Below are 7,589 nucleotides of genomic sequence, written 5' to 3'. Positions count from 1 at the left end.
CAATAATGCCAGAGCAGCATATTCTAGAGTAGTATGCTAACACCTTCAAAGGCAAAGAACAGAACAGGTCCTCTCAGTATATTATTGAGGCATTGTTAACAGGGTCACCCAAAGATTATGTCATTATTTAGGTTCTTCAACTTTTCTTCACATTGTAAACACCTGGGAAGGAAGGAAAGTAGGAAGGAAGGAAGGAAAGTAGGAAGGAAGGAAAGTAGGAAGGAAGGAAGGAAGAAAAAGAAAGCAGCCAGGGTCCCACCTCCAGTCATCTGATTTAAGGGTATGGCTAAATAATGACCTCTCAGAGCTGCCCATGACCTCATTGTCAGAACCTGTGTGTATGTGCCTTGCATGGTAAAGACTTTGCAGATAGGATTAAGGATAGTGGGATGGGGAGGGTCTCCTGAGTTATCTAGGTGGGCCCAGTGCGATCATAATGGTTCTTACAAAAGGAAGGCAGGAAGATCAGAGTAAGAGTGAAGAATTAAGAGTGGAAGCCGAGCTCAGAGAAGAAAAGATACTCTCTGCTAGGTTGAAGATGCAGGAGGGGCCACAAGCCAAGGGAGGCAGGCAGCCTCCGGAAATGATCCTCCCCTAGAGCCTCTAGTAGGAACGTAGCCCTTCCAACCCACTTGAGTCTTCTGACCTGGTTGCTTTAAGCCACTACATTTGTGGGTAGTTTGTTACATCAATGATAAGAAACTAATACAGGTGGGATCTTGAGCCTCAGGATTTAAAAATTTCACCAAGTGATTTTAATGTCCAACAAAGTTTGGACACTGGCCTCAGGAAATGTACCTGTGTTCGGCTTTTTCATCAGCTTTTTTTGTTTTTTTAAGTGGTGCTGACAGCCAAAACCAGGCATCACACATGCCAGGAAAGTACTCTACCACTGAGCTATATCTCCAGCCCTGTTATTAACTTTGATCAGAGCCAGACACTACTGTGTGGTTCCCTGTGTGTTGATGGGGATGGAATTGGAGAAAGGCTGATCTACTGGCAGAGATGATAACCTCAATTGCCTGTAGGACTAAAAGTTTTGCATCCAAACTAGGAATCTCATTTTGACATTCCTCCTCCCCCAAAGCCTATAAGTATCTAGGTCCTTCCAGGGGCTGGTAGCTCAGGTTTATAATCCTAGGTAATCGGAAAGCTGAGATCAGAAGGACTGTGGTTTGAGGCCAGACCAGATAAACAGTTTGTGAGATTCCATCTCCAAAATAACCAGATCAAAATGGACTGGAGGTGTGGCTCAAGCAGTAGGATGCCTGCTTTGCAAGCTCGAGGCCCTGAGTTCAAACCCAGTACCAACAACAGCAACAAAAAAAAATACAGTTCCTTAAAATGGTCTTGGAATCAGCTTGCCCAGCCTACTGGTTCCCACAATGAGCCGAATGCATTTTGAATACATATTTGTTCTATGTTTATAGGGAAAGTTATGCTTTTAACTCTGAAAATAGACATTTGCATGTTCAATATTGTAAGAAGGCCAAAAAATAGACATGAGTATAGCAATTTTTCTCTTTGAAAGAGCTTAAAGTAAGGTTGAAGAAGTTCTTTTGAAGTTATGATTATAGGGCTTCCAGTCACTGTCCCTGAGGTCATGGAGACTGGATTGGTATGGACCCATCTTCCGTAGCACCGTCCTAGCTGTCAGGTGCTGCTGTTGGGCAGGGCTGGCTGTGGATGTTCATTCTGCTGCTTCAGAGCTCTGTGGCTTTGAGAATACCTCTCATCAGAACTGTAGTGACATGCATTGTAGTATCATTGTGGGTATTCACCGAGAGACAGCACAAACAGCATTCAGCCCCGTGCTGGCAGCTAGGAAGTGCTCAGCATAAACATTACCCAGACACTTGAGCAGAATTGCTTAACTCCTGAGTGCCTGCCTGCACCAGCAGTCCTTTTCTTCACCTCCAGCAGTGATGATGACAGTATTCATTGCAATGGCAGGTGCAGGGGGCAGGTAGCTTACACACCATGGCTGAAAGAGAGCTGACATTTGGCTAAATAGAAATTTCAGCCCAAGGAGAGTCTGTGCACTCAGGCAGCCTGTGGGGCTGTGGAAGCTGGTGGCCCACATTATCTCCTGGGGATGCCACTGTTGACCTGCTTTCCCTTTGACATTTCTACTATTTAGGTATTGTCTTCGGGCTGATATGCTGAGCATGTCTTCAAATTGTATGCTGTGGCAATCCATTGGGAATTTGTGGGCTTTCCATTCCTTCCAGAATTCTCTCTCAGCAAGGCACAGGGCAGGCACTGTTTGAGGATAAAAAGACTCTGGGACCAAACAGGCAGTCAGCAGCCGAGGCTGCTCTTCTGTAAACTCTCCTTTGCTTGTATCCAAGAGACATAGGCATGCACAAATACACAGAGGTCCTCATTAGGGCTGAAGTGCATGCACCTCCCAGACGACTCCAGGAACTGCTCCCCTGCACCGCTGAGGTTGGCATAACACTACAAACGCACTGCAGTGGGAACACAGAACTGGGAGGAAGTCAAGCCCTGCAAAGTCACAGGATTAAGAATTGGGAGAGATTGACTTCAGGGACTAAATACCAAGTGTGCGTCATGATAGATAGGAATGATAAGCATGCCAGGAATTTTGACAAGATAAAATACCAGTTAGGTGGGGCTCACTGAGGGTCACTCAGAGGTCATGTGCAAAATAAGTGAAGCAGAGTACATCCATCACTGGTACTGGATTTGGAGAAACAATTACTGAACACCACTCACTCATGTAAATGTATCAGTCATTTTCATTTATAAGGATAAAAAAAATTATTGATCTCATTTATCAGTTGCTCAACAAACATTTACAAAAGTTACACAGTAGCAGGCAGTGTGCTAAGTAGGGATAAGTGGGGGTACGTGCTACATTCAGGAGTGGATAGTCCCTGCAATTAACTTAATAAATGGTGCTGCAGAGGTGTATTCCAAGTAAGATGGTGCCATAGAGAAGAGTGATACATGAGAGGTGTATTAAAATTATGATTAAATTATGTCATTTTACATGCACTTCTATAGTTAGGTAGTCCTGCTTTCAGACATCTAGAGTAAGATCTTTTCTCTATTCTAATTTTAGAAGACTCTCACAAAGGTGGAGTGGTAAACCCTAAGCAATTTGTTGTCGTGCATGTGATTATTTCATTGCTATAGACAAAATACCACATAGAGAACATCATCTCCTTCCTCGGAAGGCTCCTCCCCCCATCTAGGCTTTGACTGGGATGTGATGACTTCCCAGCTACAGCCTTACACTGGACCCTGGAGTGAAATGTGCATGCGAAGGCCAGGCCAAAGGAGCAGCTCCAGGGCTACAAGAAAAGACTAGAATACAAATGTCCCTCCATTTAAACTCAATTCATATCTAAGGGTGAAAATATACACTTTATTATCTATATTTAATTTAGGCATTTTACATATTGGTCACACAGTTTTTATTTTTTTTTTTTTACATTAGAGTTTTATTTTATTTTATTTTATTTTCCCAGTTTCTTTTTTTTTTTTATTATTCATATGTGCATACAAGGCTTGGTTCATTTCTTCCCCCTGCCCCCACCCCCTCCCTTACCACCCACTCTGCCCCCTTCCTCTCCCCCCCCCAAAACCCAGCAGAAACTATTTTGCCCTTATTTTTAATTTTGTTGTAGAGAGAGTATAAGCAATAATAGGAAGGAACAAGGGTTTTTGCTGGTTGACATAAGGATAGCTATACAGGGCATTGACTCACATTGATTTCCTGTGCGTGGGTGTTACCTTCTAGGTTAATTCTTTTTGATCTAACCTTTTCTCTAGTACCTGTTCCCCTTTCCTATTGGCCTCAGTTGCTTTAAGGTATCTGCTTTAGTTTCTCTGCGTTAAGGTCAACAAATGCTAGCTAATTTTTTAGGTGTCTTACCTATCCTCACCCCTCCCTTGTGTGCTCTCGCTTTTATCATGTGCTCATAGTCCAATCCCCTTGTTGTGTTTGCCCTTGATCTAATGTCCACATATGAGGGAGAACATACGATTTTTGGTTTTTTGAGCCAGGCTAACCTCATTCAGAATGATGTTCTCCAATTCCATCCATTTACCAGCGAATGATAACATTTCGTTCTTCTTCATGGCTGCATAAAATTCCATTGTGTATAGATACCACATTTTCTTAATCCATTCGTCAGTGCTGGGGCATCTTGGCTGTTTCCATAACTTGGCTATTGTGAATAGTGCCGCAATAAACATGGATGTGCAGGTGCCTCTGGAGTAACAGTCTTTTGGGTATATCCCCAAGAGTGGTATTGCTGGATCAAATGGTAGATCGATGTCCAGCTTTTTAAGTAGCCTCCAAATTTTTTTCCAGAGTGGTTGTACTAGTCTACATTCCCACCAATAGTGTAAGAGGGTTCCTTTTTCCACGCATCCTCTCCAACACCTGTTGTTGGTGGTGTTGCTGATGATGGCTATTCTAACAGGGGTGAGGTGGAATCTTAGCGTGGTTTTAATTTGCATTTCCTTTATTGCTAGAGATGGTGAGCATTTTTTCATGTGTTTTCTGGCCATTTGAATTTCTTCTTTTGAGAAAGTTCTGTTTAGTTCACGTGCCCATTTCTTTATTGGTTCATTAGTTTTGGGAGAATTTAGTTTTTTAAGTTCCCTGTATATTCTGGTTATCAGTCCTTTGTCTGATGTATAGTTGGCAAATATTTTCTCCCACTCTGTGGGTGTTCTCTTCAGTTTAGAGACCATTTCTTTTGATGAACAGAAGCTTTTTAGTTTTATGAGGTCCCATTTATCTATGCTATCTCTTAGTTGCTGTGCTGCTGGGGTTTCATTGAGAAAGTTCTTACCTATACCTACTAACTCCAGAGTACCACATAGAGAACATCATCTCCTTCCTCGGAAGGCTCCTCCCCCCATCTAGGCTTTGACTGGGATGTGATGACTTCCCAGCTACAGCCTTACACTGGACCCTGGAGTGAAATGTGCATGCGAAGGCCAGGCCAAAGGAGCAGCTCCAGGGCTACAAGAAAAGACTAGAATACAAATGTCCCTCCATTTAAACTCAATTCATATCTAAGGGTGAAAATATACACTTTATTATCTATATTTAATTTAGGCATTTTACATATTGGTCACACAGTTTTTATTTTTTTTTTTTTACATTAGAGTTTTATTTTATTTTATTTTATTTTCCCAGTTTCTTTTTTTTTTTTATTATTCATATGTGCATACAAGGCTTGGTTCATTTCTTCCCCCTGCCCCCACCCCCTCCCTTACCACCCACTCTGCCCCCTTCCTCTCCCCCCCCCAAAACCCAGCAGAAACTATTTTGCCCTTATTTTTAATTTTGTTGTAGAGAGAGTATAAGCAATAATAGGAAGGAACAAGGGTTTTTGCTGGTTGACATAAGGATAGCTATACAGGGCATTGACTCACATTGATTTCCTGTGCGTGGGTGTTACCTTCTAGGTTAATTCTTTTTGATCTAACCTTTTCTCTAGTACCTGTTCCCCTTTCCTATTGGCCTCAGTTGCTTTAAGGTATCTGCTTTAGTTTCTCTGCGTTAAGGGCAACAAATGCTAGCTAGTTTTTTAGGTGTCTTACCTATCCTCACCCCTCCCTTGTGTGCTCTCGCTTTTATCATGTGCTCATAGTCCAATCCCATTGTTGTGTTTGCCCTTGATCTAATGTCCACATATGAGGGAGAACATACGATTTTTGGTCTTTTGGGCCAGGCTAACCTCACTCAGAATGATGTTCTCCAATTCCATCCATTTACCAGGGAATGATAACATTTCATTCTTCTTCATGGCTGCATAAAATTCCATTGTGTATAGATACCACATTTTCTTAATCCATTCGTCAGTGCTGGGGCATCTTGGCTGTTTCTATAAGGTCACACAGTTTTTAAATCTTTATTCTATATTTCATATATAGTCTCAATTTACCCCTTCTAATTAAAATTTTTATCCGTTTTAACTGACAATCATGGAAAATTATCATAGAACCAAGAACTCCTGAACCTGGATATATTTGACAACTATTTCTTTTTTTTTTTAATTGTTTTATTATTCATATGTGCATACAAGGCTTGGGTCATTTCTCCCCCCTGCCCCCACCCCCTCCCTTATCCCCCACTCTGCCCCCTCCCTCTCGCCCCCAACCCCTCAATACCCAGCAGAAACTATTTCGCCCTTATTTCTAATTTTGTTGTAGAGAGAGTATAAGCCATAATAGGAAGGAACAAGTATTTTTGCTGGCTGAGATAAGGATAGCTATACAGGGCGTTGACTCACATTGATTTCCTGTGTGTGGGTGTTACCTTCTAGGTTAATTCTTTTTGATCTAACCTTTTCTCTAGTACCTGTTCCCCTTTTCCTATTAGCCTCAGTTGCTTTTAAGGTATGTGCTTTAGTTTCTCTGCGTTAAGGGCAACAAATGCTAGCTAGTTTTTTAGGTGTCTTACCTATCCTCACCCCTTCCTTGTATGCTCTCGCTTTTATCATGTGCTCAAAGTCCAATCCCCTTGTTGTGTTTGCCCTTGATCTAATGTCCACATATGAGGGAGAACATACGATTTTTGGTCTTTTGGGCCAGGCTAACCTCATTCAAAATGATGTTCTCCAATTCCATCCATTTACCAGCGAATGATAACATTTCGTTCTTCATGGCTGCATAAAATTCCATTGTGTATAGATACCACATTTTCTTAATCCATTCGTCAGTGCTGGGGCATCTTGGCTGTTTCCATAACTTGGCTATTGTGAATAGTGCTGCAATAAACATGGGTGTGCAGGTGCCTCTGGAGTAACCTGTGTCACAGTCTTTTGGGTATATCCCCAAGAGTGGTATTGCTGGGTCAAATGGTAGATCAATGTTTAGCTTTTTAAGTAGTCTCCAAATTTTTTTTCCAGAGTGGTTGTACTAGTTTACATTCCCACCAACAGTGTAAGAGGGTTCCTTTTCCCTCGAATCCTCGCCAACACCTGTTGTTGGTGGTGTTGCTGATGATGGCTATTCTAACAGGGGTGAGGTGGAATCTTAGCATGCTTTTAATTTGCATTTCCTTTATTGCTAGAGATGGTGAGCATTTTTTCATGTGTTTTTTGGTCATTTGAATTTCTTCTTTTGAGAAAGTTCTGTTTAGTTTACTTGCCCATTTCTTTATTGGTTCATTAGTTTTGGGAGAATTTAGTTTTCAAGTTCCCTATATATTCTGGTTATCAGTCCTTTGTCTGATGTGTAGCTGGCAAATATTTTCTCCCACTCTGTGGGTGTTCTCTTCAGTTTAGAGACCATTTCTTTTGATGAACAGAAGCTTTATAGTTTTATGAGGTCCCATTTATCTGTGCTGTCTCTTAGGTGCTGTGCTGCTGGGATTCCTTTGAGAAAGTTCTTACCTATACCTACTAACTCCAGAGTATTTCCTACTCTTTCCTGTATCAACTTTAGAGTTTGGGGTCTGATATTAAGATCCTTGATCCATTTTGAGTTAATCTTGGTATAGGGTGATATACATGGATCTAGTTTCAGTTTTTTGCAGACTGCTAACCAGTTTTCCCAGCAGTTTTTGTTGAAGAGGCTGCTATTTCTCCATCGTATAT

The sequence above is a fragment of the Castor canadensis genome, chromosome 14, assembly GCF_047511655.1.
Source record: "Castor canadensis chromosome 14, mCasCan1.hap1v2, whole genome shotgun sequence".
Lineage (NCBI taxonomy): Eukaryota > Metazoa > Chordata > Mammalia > Rodentia > Castoridae > Castor > Castor canadensis.
This window is presented reverse-complemented; position numbering follows the sequence as displayed.